The sequence below is a fragment of the Paralichthys olivaceus genome, chromosome 16, assembly GCF_024713975.1.
Source record: "Paralichthys olivaceus isolate ysfri-2021 chromosome 16, ASM2471397v2, whole genome shotgun sequence".
NCBI classification, from domain to species: domain Eukaryota; kingdom Metazoa; phylum Chordata; class Actinopteri; order Pleuronectiformes; family Paralichthyidae; genus Paralichthys; species Paralichthys olivaceus.
Window position 1 is genome coordinate 3,906,864 of NC_091108.1, and position 14,079 is coordinate 3,920,942.

Consider the following 14,079-nt stretch of genomic DNA (forward strand, 5'->3'; position numbering starts at 1 on the left):
AAGACACTTTAATGTGGAGCCTCAGAATCACGCGTCAGCCAAATGCTGGTCTGGGGAAAATCTGGTAAATGAGGTAGCATGATTCTGGCAGCGTCTCTAAACTCTCCAGAAGCAGCTGGTATCACAACTTCTTCAGAAGCGTCCTGGCACGTTCTGAACCTGCAGAAATTGTGGGAAGCTGCAGATGAGTAGAGGATAACCTGGAGAGTCTGCAGAGGATTGGTTTTGTGAAATGCATCGTGCTTGTTTGTTGGAGACGGAACAAGCTAATCAGTGATGTAAAAGCAGGCCCACCTTGTTATTGTCTTTTCCATCACTTCCCCAAAGAGAATCACAGGTTAATGACTATAAGAGCCAATCTGGGCCCGCTATTGTTTGGGATGAACCTCATTTCTCTGAGCAGCCTTCGCTCGTTTCCGCTGAGCTCCACACGCCTGTCTCTTCCCGCATGTCATCAAGACCTCTTTTAACTTCTTAAGAGGATTAACATGTTCAGTAATAGGCACAGCATCCATTCAATTTCAGCTCCATTGTCTCGCTGGCATTCAGGATGGCAGGGTTAACACTGAATTTCATGTCGAGCGTCCGTGTTCGGCTCGGCTCAGCTTTTCCGAAGGTCCACGAAGCACAGATAGAGACATGGGATTAGGGAGGGACGCTCGGGGAGAAGAATCTCATTACAGGACATAACGCTCCTGGGTGAGATGCAGCACTTCAATCATTTCTGATTGGTAACAGAGTTGAAACTCAGGCTGCAACAATGAACCTGATGAATATGTGATGAGCTCTGAGAGGATTGTCTGTACGTCTCCGTCCGTCTGTAATTCTGTGTGTTTGTTCAAAACATTGTTGCAGCAGTAACACAGTATACTTGAATGTAATCAGGAGGAAGAAAAGCAGAGTTAGCATGATGTTGAGCTTTCACACTCACAAAGTCGCTATGCAAAGTATTAGTCCACAGCCATGTGACACTCAAACATCTAAAAATAAACTGTTTGTTCCCCAAAGCCATTAAACCATGGAAAATACATTTATTAATGTCTAAAAGTCTTTTAAAACACTGACTGCAGCAGCTCATAAGTCGTGTTTGAGCTGCTGTTTGTCTGTGTGTGACGTGCGTGGGCTAATCATCATCAGCCAGTACTTTGAAAACCAAATGTTAAAGTGTCTGTCAGTCATTTCTGGGCAGAAACTTAAAAGTTATAATTCGTGACAATTTCTTTTTAAAATGTCGAAAAGCAACTAGACCTATGTTATTTATTTTGTTGACTCAGATTGTCCAGAATGTTTCCAACAATGTTGAAACCCGGAGAAATCCACGTATTTTATTTTCAAGAAATTCCATCTTTAGGTAGAGGAGCGGTTGTGATGATCTAAATGAAGCTACCGAAAAGATCGAAAGGTCAACGAGAGGCTAAGAGCAAGTCAAAATAAAAATAACTGACTCTTTTAGTGCACACAATCTCCTTCTTCACTATTTCAGCGCATAAACAATATCAACATCGGCTTAAAATTGCTTTGTATTATGGAATTGGGACAGAGTCAATTACTGCTGTTGAATAACACATCCCTTAAAGGAAATCATGAAGCGGGGAGAAAATTAAAATGGATGGCGTTAATGAAAAACAGCTCAGAAATCACACAAACAAGTGCTACAAGTCTTTGGGGGGAAAACATGGTTTCTCTTTGTGAAGTGTTGGTCTGAAGTCAGTGTAATCGACGACCCTGGGGAAAATGATAAGATCGGTTCTTAAAGAAAATAAAAAACAGTAACGTGCATTGGTTTCTTTCATGTTATCTGCAACAACAAAAAATAAAAAAATGTGTTTGTGTAATGTCAAACCAAGCAGGTCCGCTAAATAACAAGGAGGAGTTTTTTTCAGGAGATACAGTGAAGTAAAGAAATAACGCTTTGTTACATCCAGTCATTTAAAACCCAGTAGACTGAGAATCATTCCAGTAAAACAGGAGAGTGAAGGAAAATCTGCATTTTCAAATAAAGAGAAAAGTTTTATTTTGATGCCTGATGAAGAGACATAGAGAGAGAGAGAGAGAGAGAGATCAGACAAATCGAATTACGGACACTGAGGGGCGTAAAATTGTTTTAATTTTCTGCTACAAGTTTAATTCAGAGGACACCAGCTGAGTCTGTGGTCCTTCATATGAGTCCCAGGACAGATTAGCGTTCACGCATGCAAACCAGACCAACACCTGCAAAAGTGTTAACAGAACCGAGGACCTGAATTTAGAGCCGACCGCTCGTGATCAGCTCAATCGAGACAGATGTTAATACCAGATCTAAGCAGGGTCCGAGGTGAAACGTCCCTGTGGTGTCCTGGATTCAAACCCAGCCACAGGCCTCTCTCTCTCTCTCTCTCTCTCTCTCTCCATCAGTCCCCCTTCAGTGATCTGACGTAAACAGAAACTAGTTGGATCAATAACAAAACCAAGACAATGAAACTGTGACTGGAGCCCGAGATGTAGATGTGTCTGACAGGCGCTTAAACCCGTGTAATTGCACACCGCGGCTGGAAGTTGCGCGGGCCGGACCTCTCCGTTATCAGCTCTACCTCCTGAGCTGCAGTCGTTGGCTGTCGGACGAAATCGGCGCGGCCCCGTTAGCGGCGGTAGATAACAGAGCGTGCGATGACACAGGACTTAAATCACACTGTCACTTTACAGCACTGCCACCTGGGCCTGCGTGACCCGGGTCTGTGCTTCCAGCCAGCTGCTCCTTCGTAGCATGTGTAGAGAGTCGAGTTGTGTGGAGGTGGACGTTGTTTCAGGATGTCTGTCTGTCCAAACTTTAACTTTGATTGTTCCTTATTTAGAAAAGATCTTACACAGTCACGTTAAATCAATTTCTACAATGTAAGAGCCTGTTAAAATATATTGAAATGGACAATATGTTCTTCTTATTCTTCACTGGCACATTGTGGTATGAAATCCAACACGTCCAGTCTAAGGTGCAAGTTCTGTGATTAAACTTCAGCTGCCCTAAATATCATTTGATGCACAAACGCAGTATTACCATCCAGTACACATTTACAGTCCCTTCTGCAGTCAGAGCAAATGTTTGTCACAGTTATCCCAGAGCTTGTGCTGGACATATGTGTCCTCGTCCACGTGATAAGAGATACAAACAGTGTGTGGGCCTGTTCATCAAACGGCACCACATGTGGTCATACGTGTCCACAGGCGAACCACAAGTGTCGTTTACGATACGCTCATTCATTTGCATTTAAGAATAAAACAGAGGAGCCGGGACTCCGTGCTTTGTACTTTGTTTTGAGCAATAATATGAGGAAATAGATCGTTTTTCATGCTGGACAAGAATCAATGGATAACAGACAAAAAGTAAAGCGAGAAAAGTGGCTGAACAGAACCTCAGATGTTATCCTTAAACGGCTCGATGATCCCTCTGGTTAAATAACAGTCAGACGCAGGCACCAAAAATTGATATTTCATCTGCAATTTGTCATTAAGGGTGAGTCAGTCTAATCATAGATGAACCAAATAGCAGATGCTCCACTCTCTTGGGCTCCAGAATATGTGGTGAGTTTTATTTTAATCTCTTTTTATTAGCGTGAATGTCACAGCTGTGTAATCATGCTTCATAATCTCCAGCCGTCCACTTCATACGAGCGTACGTGCCCCTGGCTCTCAGCGCTTACTCATCCTAAAATAGTTTGAAATGAAACAGCATTTAGTTCAACAGCCTCTGTGTTACAATCACAGTCTGAGATCCTGTTCAATATTTGTCAATGTGCAGGGCTCCGTAGCAAAGTCGTGTGTTGCAGATCTGGGACGTTTTTTTTTTGCGATGTTGTCAGTTTGAAGCGCCTGAAGCAGCTTCGTACTGAACGGATCGGAGAAGACGTCCCTGTGGAATTAAAGCTCAGATGGATTATAACACAATCGTGTGAATCAGGATTCTTGTTCGTTGTGCGAAAGAGCTGCAGGTTTACAAGACTTGTGTTTTAGCAAAATTCATTTTCACACCCTTCGGAGATTCTGTTCGTGGTGACCAGGGTTTCACAGAACGAAATCAAAACTACTGACCAATAAGATCGCTGCAAAAAAACCAGAGTCATCGTTCCTACAGGATCCTGACAGGGACGAAATAATATATATTAATAAACATAAAGAGATATTTCTATAGATCAGTGGAAATCATTTTATTGCGTCCACCCTGGTTCCCCCCGATCAAGCAGGTTTATGTTTTCATCCCTGTCCTTTAGTTTTTTTATTTTGTGAGCAAGATCACACGAAAACCATCAGATGGAGAAACATGAAACTTGTTGGGAGCCATCACTATGGTTCAAGAAAGAACCCGTTCAGATTTGGTTCAGATTCAGGTCAGGGGCACATGTTGTGATGGTTTATTTCTTTTTATTTGCTTTTCACTGATCACAATAATTCACGGATCTTGATGGGCCTTCACAGAGGTTTGTGCTCGGCTGAGTGTCCTCCGAGTTTTAAAAGCTTTTAAAAATGTTTTGATGTCTTTTAATAAATGGAGGAAGAATGAATTCCACGAAATAACGACATCATAAATATTTTATCTTTATTATAATTGAATGAATATGTTTTAATTAAACAGAATTCCTGACAATGCTTTTATTCTCTTACTGTGGCTCAGAATGACATGAGGGGATTGTGGTGATAATTGGAATTCAAAACTAAACCTTCTGCCTTTTATTAAAAAACTTTTCCAGACAGTATTGTTTTTTACCCATGATTATAAATGAGTGATTTGGTCAGATTAACCTGCAGAATCTTTTCATATTAAATTTATGGTTCGTGAGCCACATCTCATTCAAACGAACGCACTCGTATCCAAGTTATCTGAGACTCTTAATGACCAGCTTTATAGCACAGGTTATCCAGCATGACCACTGTAAAAGCTCAGTTAGGCCAGATAACTAAAACAAAACCTGGATTAGTTGAACTTTATAATACAACGACAGGGACTTGAGCGAGGAACATGGTCTGAGACGAGGGGCCGAGGGGAAGTGAGGACCAGACTAAGACGGATAGAAATCTCCGCTCACTGAGCTCTGTTGATGCAATCTGAGTCACAATATGACCGAGAGCAGACACCGGCTTCGATGTTAAATGACTCCCCACCTGAGCACAGGCTTGTTCACAGGGTGCGCAGTACGTGACTGTATCTGTAATTGCTTTGTGTATTGGACGTCAACAGAAGAAGAAACTGCAGATAGCAGGAGCGTCGCTGTTGGCTCGTGTAGGAGATTGAACCAGTGTTTGCAGCATCTCACCACAAAGCTTTAATTTCATGCTTATCACAGCAAGTCGTTTAAAGAGAAAGAGAGCAGGAGGATTTGTTGTGTTTCTCTCCGCATGGAGCCGCGATTCACTGTACACAGCGCTCACGAGCAGCACAGAGCGTGTTGCTCTCCACCCAAACCCAGAGTTTGTCACTGAACGCGAGCGTGTAACGACATTACAGTTTGGCAGTGAAAGCTTGTAATTGCCGTGAAATGATGGTATCAAATGAATCCACGGGAAACACTGGTGTTTGTGGGGAGCCGTTCAACAGGTCAGAACCGGTCAGTCCAGATGAAGAAAGTCATGAGTGTCCGCTCCCAAAGGACGAGGGGAGCAGCGACCGGTCGGTTTCTGTGTTCTCGTGACCTCGTTTTGTCTCAGAGCAGAATTAAGTGATTTTTTTTTTTTTTTAGGAGGAAGAGAAGCTAAAGGTGAAGGGCACTTTTCCTGTAACGACATTTGCATTTGATGTAATAATGATTCAGAGGGTTGAAAAGTCATGTCATTCTCTTACTGCCTCCATTTAGACTGTACGTGCATTTTAAAACAACAACAACAACATGTGAAATATTCATCCTGCTCTGAAATAAATATCCAAACCTACGGGATGGAATAGAATTGTTGCAAAGTACGAGATTAAAAAGCAATCCTGTTTGTGCTGTCACGCAATCAGACAACAATTAAAAGACAATGTAACACACTACGAAACCACATTTAAATGAGCTAGCCTCAAAGCTCTCACACTCAAAGATATAATTTCCTCCAATATGATGATTATTCCCTCGGAAATTGGTGAAAAAACAACTCGCAATTTAAAAAAAGATCATAAAAGAAAATTTTTGATCTTCCCCATTGTCTGGATCCATGTCAAAACTGTAAAGATTCTCTCTTGACCCATCCAAGTGTCTTAAAAATCCAATAATATGCGCTATATAGATTAAAAATATGCCAACAAATATGTTAAATGCATATATATGTACATTTAAAGCCTTGTTAGATGTGAGCGTGGAAAGTTCTTCATGTAAAGTACATGTTTTGGTTAGTTTTCTGTCGTGCTGCTAGTCGCTGGAGATCAGCGTCAGTGTCGGGTATCTGTAGTGTTCACTTCTCTTATAGCTCGGGGGCGGAAGCTGTTTTTGAATCTGTTTGTGATGTGATGAACCTGAAGTGTCTGCCAGAGGGCAGAGGGGCCAAAAAGATGGTGCTACGTGTCACGTTCTTGCAGGAAGGACCCACATGCAGGGCACGGAAGCTGAGGCAAGGCTTACAGTTGCCGGAGGAAAGGTCGCAATAACCTCAGGAGATCCAAAAACTCAAACTAAGATAAACCAATAAAACAAACTCAAGCAGCAAAGCACAGGTGGAACAAACGCGGCTGAACTGAACCAAAGTTAACAGAATCGTAACAGTAGGGGTCCTTTAGAAAGGTGTAACTACAGTGAAACATTAAACTATTTCTTTATTCCTGATTATACCTGATTAGATTTTCTGTGCTAATTTAAAATAATTCAAAATTACTGCTGTGGTTGGAAAAGAGAAAATTACTTTTACGTCACCAACAATTTGAACACAAACATGATTTGCTGCAACCTCCTTTTAGAGAGGGATGTTTTTTGTTTCCTCGTCGTTAAAATAAAACCTCCCCTCTGCAGCGGACGCTAACACAATCGAGTGTGACTCACATGAATTGGTTAATCTACCAGCTGAGCAGTAACGCAGGTAGACGGCGAAATCTCCCAAACACACACGTGCATCATGAGACACGTAGCAACCCAGACATCTAATAAACCTTATTAGATCAAATGTCTCTGTGGCTTCAGAAAAATAACACCCTAACAGAGATAAAATGGCCTCATAACACAGAGCCACCGAGTGTGTCACTGTGTATTAACATTATGTCTGTGCGCCAGTGTTACCAAGACTCTTTCTGCCTTTGCATAAGACTTTTATTCGTCCACATTCAGGCTTGAGATCCGAAGATGAAACCTCGTTGGCACCGATTGAGAAGTTATGGCTCCAGCAGCAGAAAGTAATGAGATTCAAAAAGAAAACTATCGTACAAATAAACGCAGTAGAATATAAAGTAGGTCATAAAAAAAAAGTGTAAACAACCAGAATAGTCACGTAATTGACAATAAAATAGAGAAAAGTGTTTTTCTGAGATGTTCCACCTTTATATTAAATAATATGCTTCATAGGCTTATTTAGAAAATACGTATCAAGTCAAACTGAAACAACTTTTCAGAATGAATCAGTTATTGTTTCACTTTTCACTGTTTGTGAAGTGAGAACTTTTTTATTTTATCTCAGTCTGACCATCAGCATTCGAAGGGGTCATTTTCTAAACATAATAATTATCAGACCAACTGAGGATGAATACTGTGTAATATTATTATTATTATTATTATTATCAAGGATAACTAAATTCCAAAAATGAATTACGTACCGGGTGATGTTAAATGTAATAAATAACTTGCAGCCTTACTAATGGTCTGTTAATATGTTTCTGCCTCCACATTAATCCTCTCTGCAGATTCATGTATTTACAGTTCACACAGAAAGTTTTGTCCAAACGCTTCCAGCATAAAGGAATTAATGTGACTTTGACTGAGCCAGTGGTTCACGTCAGTGTGTTTGTGTGTGTGTGTCATATAAACTGTATATATGTTGTGTATATATACTGCATATAAGACGGACGACGTGTCTCCACTTCCTCAAAAAAGACAATTTTTGAGGAAGAAAAGTGTACCAGAACTTTAACTTGAACATTTAAGGCTTAGTTGGGTTTAGTGGCATCTAGTGGTGATGGTGCAGATTGCAACACACTGAAAACCCCTGGCCTCATCCTCCCTTCCCCTCCAGGGAGAATCTACGGTGAACACGAAATGTGCAAAGTCCTCTCTAGAGCAAGTGTTTGGTTTGTCCTCTCCGGGCTACTGTTGTGAGATAGCGGAGCAAGTGGCTCCGTGGAGGAGGACTTGCTCCTTCTAAGGTCTTCCATAGTCATTGAGGACCAGTTAATAAGGGACATGTTGTCCAAACATCATGTTCTGTGGAGCATTACCTGGAAGTAGTCATGCTAAGTGTAAGTCTACAGGAAGTCCATTGTACCCAGTAGCGGCCTGGTGACCTGTGACTGTGTGTGTGAGGCGTGAAGGTGAGTAGTCTGAGAGTGTGTGAGACGCGGAGCGCTGTGGTCAGGCATGAGCGTTTCACTGCTGTAAATTTTTACCACTTGGCCCTCCGCCTCCTCCCACTCTCGCCTCCTCCCACTCTCGCCTCCTCCCACTCTCGCCTCCTCCCACTCTCGCCTCCTCCCACTCTCCCAGGTTTGACATTTTAACTGCAGCAGGTGCTGAATTCCAAGTCTCCCGACAGGCCAGATAACTTCCTCTCTCTGTATATACACGTCTCTGAGATCCTCTAACACCCTCTGACTTAAAGTGTCTTTCCTCTGATGTGTAGAGCGGCTGAAGAATTGTGTCTTCGTGCTCACTGTACTGAGGTATCACAGTCAAAAGTACTGCAAAGTACGCCAAAATACTGACTGGTGATGAGCCAGATAAAGATGGATCTCCTGTCAGTGTCCTAAAAAAGAAGAACGAGTGCAGCATCGGCTGTAATGTATCCTGTCGGTGATGCTCCGTTATGTGTGCAGCTCTAAATAGGATGTGAGCTCGTCACTTCAGATTATGGTCGTACGACGCTGTGTTGAAAAGGGAAGCAATCACCTCTTGGCATCGGCGTTAAAATTTGTTTCTGAAATTGTCAAGTCCTCATCTGTCCAAACAGAGCGAAGCCTGTTGGAGAGTTTCTCAGCCGGCGACAAACAATGTTTCGGCTGTTTGCTTTGCCCGACTAACACCAGCGAATTACTGCTTCACATTCCGTTTGACTTGAAGATGCACTGACACTAATCATAATAATCCCAGACAGAGCCGGAAAGTTTCTGCTCTGGTTTTTTACAGAACCTCATCTCAGGCCAATTTTCATACAGATCAGACTGGAGTTCATTCGTACAATTACATATACTGTTATGTAAAATGCGGACAACATCTCTATCGTGCTCTTCTATCAACCAACCAATCAAACTGTATTTGAATTGCATCTTTTTATACGGTGCAGTTCAAGTGCCTCATGATGGACAAAAATTAAAAATGAAAAAAAGAAACGCTGACATTGAAATAATAATAAAACATAATTCAATAAGAAAATCATAATAGAATCTAAAAACGATCAAAAGCAACACTGACGACATATAAAGTTCACAATTAAAAATCTTAACCCTTCCAGATGCTCCCAGGTCCTCAGACTGTTCCAGGGGCAGTGTTCATAGTTTCCGTCCTCCCACCGAGGTTAAAAAACTTTGGTCCTGAAGTTCTTGTGTAATCCTGCTCACAATCAATGACTCATAACTTCCTTGGTGGAGGAAATGAGAAAGAAGCAGTTCCTTGGATGTTCAGATGTCTGTGAATCAATGCTTGAATACTCATGAAAACTTTTTTACAATTGATGGACATTGGAGATAATAATGGAGGGTGTCACACTGAAAATTAAATTGTGCATCGTGCGCGTGCGTTCGGATTTGAACTATGAACGAGGTATGAATAGTTCAGACACACAGGCAGAGTGCGTGGATGGATAAGGAGATCTGGCTTTGTGTAAATGTGTCAAATTACTGAATGTGTGATGTGTTAAAGGAAGAATAATTGCTCCATTATTCCATCTGTCACACCTTTCAGATTTCTGATTTGTGAGCAGCATCATTTACCATCTTCATAATGTGGTGTGATGAACATGAAAATGTAAAATCGTGGCAGCGTGTGCTGTAAGCCTCCTGTAAAACCAGGGGCTGTGCTGCGTTTGCCGGAGCGAGATGGGTTTTGCATATTAAGGCCGTAACACATTTCTTTGTGAGCCTCCATAAATCTCTTTACTGTAGGAGAGGGGCTTAAGAGCAGCCACCTAGTACTGTGGTTATTGGACTTTTTTTCATGGGATTACTCTCTATTGTGAAGCTCTCCAAGGTGTGTCATGAGGAGAGGCGCCTGCTCTCAGTTATTCAGCAGCACAAAGAGATTAATTGATTATTGAGCTTTGAAAACAGTGATGATAAGTAGTTCTGTGTGTAATTCTGGATCTCACTTCTATGTCTTGAGCTTTGTCTCTAGAGAAATCTCTGAAGTTGGTCCTCATCTGTTTCACTAATCCTTGTTTTTCAATCTCCTGGTCTTGGACAGGAATCCAATTAAAATATTCAACAGAAGATCTTTTTGAGTCCGCCACTTGCCTCACTGTTTTTCTACTTCCTCTGTTTTTGTTTCGTCCTGGAACTATAAAAAAAATGTCATATCTATTTATAGAGACTCCTGCTCACCTCTCCTGACCCTCCATCATTTATTATTCTGCCTCTTTCCACCAAAAATAATCTTAATAAATGGTTTATAGCTCTAGTGCACACACACAGTGGTGTTTGTTTGGGAGGCTGGTGACTGTCACGGTTCTTAGAAAAGGAACCTAAGAGAGCAACTCAAGAGGCAGATGTTAAAATAAAAAGTCTTTACTTAAAAAAATAAAAAAAAGCAAATAAACAAGGACACAAGAATGCAAGCAGGGAGGTAAAATACAAAGGGTACAAATTCTGAAAACTCAAGCAAGTAAAATACAAAAAAGATCAAGCCCATGGCACAGAGAAAACATGGCAGAGAGTAAATGGAAACAGGCCTGTTTATATATATATTTAATACAATTTAATTGCGTTGTAGCAATTTGTTTCTGTTGTTGTCGGTACCACGACTAGAACTGATATATATATACAACACTCTGTAGGAGATTAGAGGAAAATAACAAGCTTTCTTCCCATGTTGAAGAAAGTGATGAATAAATCCAGAATCTACCCCGAAACTTAGATGAGGTCGTTCTTGTCCTGTGTCCCATCCTTCCAACAAGTTCCATGGAAATCTGTTCAGTCGTTTTTGTGTAATCTTGCTGACAAACCAGACAACCAAGCAAGAAACAAACTAACTAACCATCCAACTAACACACCAACCAACCAAGCAGTCATTCAACCAATCAACCAATCAACAAACCAATTAACAAACCAACCGACCAACAAACCAATCAACCAACAAGCCAACATACAGGGGAGAAAGCTTCACCCAGAGTTAACAAAGAATCTGAAATGATCGTAGAATAAGACCATGTGTGCAAAACCAGACTGAATGAATGAAAGGATTAATGATCAGACTGACACTCAAAACTACGACAGGTGAATAAAACATGTCCCTACCGCTGCAGCGATTGATGCTTTGCTTCTCTTGGAGGGCAAAGACTTTAAGGTGTCGAGCCTTTTCCTTATACTGATGTTTGAAATTGGTTATAAATGTCTCAACCTCTACGGGGGCTTTTGTTTCCAAGACACTTTATACTCACGTTGAATAATAGATATATTGAACCCTTCTCTTCGAGCAAAACAAATGTTGTTTACTTCTGTGAAGTGAGTTACGGTCGTGGCTCGGGTCGCGGATATAACGACGGGATTCGTATACACGGGGCTAATAGGCTTATAAACCAGGAAGTCTAGGCTTCTTTCTATCATGATACTGAAATTCAATTTCACACTGCTGAGGTGACTGAGATAAATAAATACTGTTGGTTTGTGTTTCAGTAATCAGTTAATCATTCAGTCCAAGTTTGAATCTAGTGAGAAAAATGCCCCAAAACATTTCTAGAGTCCGTAAAACAAACAATAAATTCAAAAGACAGTTGAGAGTCATTATGGACAATTTGCTTACTCATCTGTCAATCATGATACTTCAACACATTTGTAAAGCATCAAATAACAAATTAAAAATATACTCACATCTGTGCTCTGTGCTGAAATGACAGAAAACGTCTTACTAACTTCTTATTTTGGTCTATGTCCCATCTGCTAACATGGGCAAGGCTCTGGTGTCTGACCTGTATTGCAGCCAGTCACCAGGGGGCGATCAAGGCGCTTTGGCCTCACTTTTGGAGAGCAGTCGTAGCTGCAGTATATTGTAGGCTTATCTCTGGGTAACATGTACATTCAGTTTAAAGCACTGCCTTCAGAGCAGCAGTGATGTTGCAGTGCTGAGTTCGTCCACCTGAAAACACACGTTTCTGTTTTTAAAAATATCTTTAACTTTGTTTCCTGTAGAGTTTAAGTGTCGTCTGGTCGTCGGAATGTTGTTTCAGAGCGAGACAATGAGAGAATCAAAGACAGAATCCTGAAGATACACAGATTACTGGCACACAGCGCGAGCTATTGATAACTAAAAATACTAAAATGACTTGAACCCAATTTTGCTATCCCGCCCATTGTGCGTTTCTGAGGATTAGTGCCTCAGCTACAGGCCCTGGAATGTATCAGAAAATATGCTTAGCGTGTGTGGCACACTTTGATGCACAGCTCAGCTCTAGTTGACTAATCTGGCATTGTCTTTTTAAAATGAGAGACGGGGTTATATAATCAGTTCCAAATATCTGCCCAGTTGTTTCCGACGGGGGAGAAATCTGCTTTGAAGTGTTGAGACAGAGACGGAGACGGGGAAATTATCTGTGGGCGGTAACTGTGTGAAACAACTATCAGTGCAGGCAGACTGCGTTTGACTTTGACTCACTTTTGAAGCAGTCGAGTGCAATCAGTTAAACTCAAAAGAATAAATGGAAACGATATTACAAATCATACGCACATTTTTTTGCCGTGGTAAAAAATACGGTCCTCTCCTCGGGGCTATATAAAATCAGGAACGTAATATTTTCGATTGTGTGGAAAAATTCATCATAGGATTTGTCAGACTTTAGATCCTTTCATCTAAGCTAATGGCACCAAGCACCTGTCTATTTTGAGGAATAAGCAGGGAGTTAATTCTGATTCATTGTCAAACTGTATGCAGCTAATGAATTTAACGCTGAATGGCTCTGAGTTATGAATGATAACGAGGGTTTAATGCCGTCCAAGAGGTATCTAACAGAAAATCATGCATTCGTTTTGCTCGGGGAAGAGGAGACGAAACAAACAGCTCAGACTAATTCACCTCACACTGAAAAAAAAAAGATTAAGATGTAAGTGTGTTGTCTTCTCCTCAAGTCTTTGCCTCTGACTCACTGGGGTGCTGTGAAATTAATGACAGAAAACTGCTGGGGTGGTGGTGGTGGGCATAAAAGCATCAGATGCCTTCTTCTGCTCTGAGAGAATTATTAAAGTGCTGGTTGCCAGGCGGAGATGAGATCAGTGGAAACCCCTCGCCGTGAGCGCCGTGCTCGTCAGGAGGAGGCAGGATGGGGGTGGGGGGGGGATCGCCATGAGGACGCGGGAGTGGGGAAGAAATATGTTATTTTTTGGGCTTTTGCTATTTCGGACCATCTGGTTGGTCATTTGGGTATTGGCGTAGTTTTTTCAGCGTATGCGACAGGGGACAAATGCTGCGAGTATGCAGCAGGATGATAGATGTTATCCACATGCAGTGCGACAGTGAACACAGCAGCTTAGATCATGCTAACAGCACACAGCGTCTGCAGGGAACCGCAAGTCACAGAATTAGACACAGCCCCACATAGAGCTTCTGTCTCTTATTATTCTTAATAAGTTTATACATGCATATTTAAAGTTGTAGCATTAATACAATGCTCGAGAGTTCTTTAAAACATGAAATAACTTTTGGAACTATAATTACAGAGAAAGGTTTTTTGCCTCTGTGGTGGTTATAGCGTGGACATTATAGAGAAAATGTAATTGAGGCTTGAAATTTGACATTTTAAACA

General features: G+C 41.4%; 1 protein-coding gene across 1 annotated transcript in view; it reads left to right on the forward strand.

The window, feature by feature from the left end:
* The window catches only part of st6galnac3 (ST6 (alpha-N-acetyl-neuraminyl-2,3-beta-galactosyl-1,3)-N-acetylgalactosaminide alpha-2,6-sialyltransferase 3), a 51,550-nt gene that overhangs the window by 23,812 nt on the left and 13,659 nt on the right, over positions 1-14,079 (forward strand). The window lies entirely within an intron of this gene.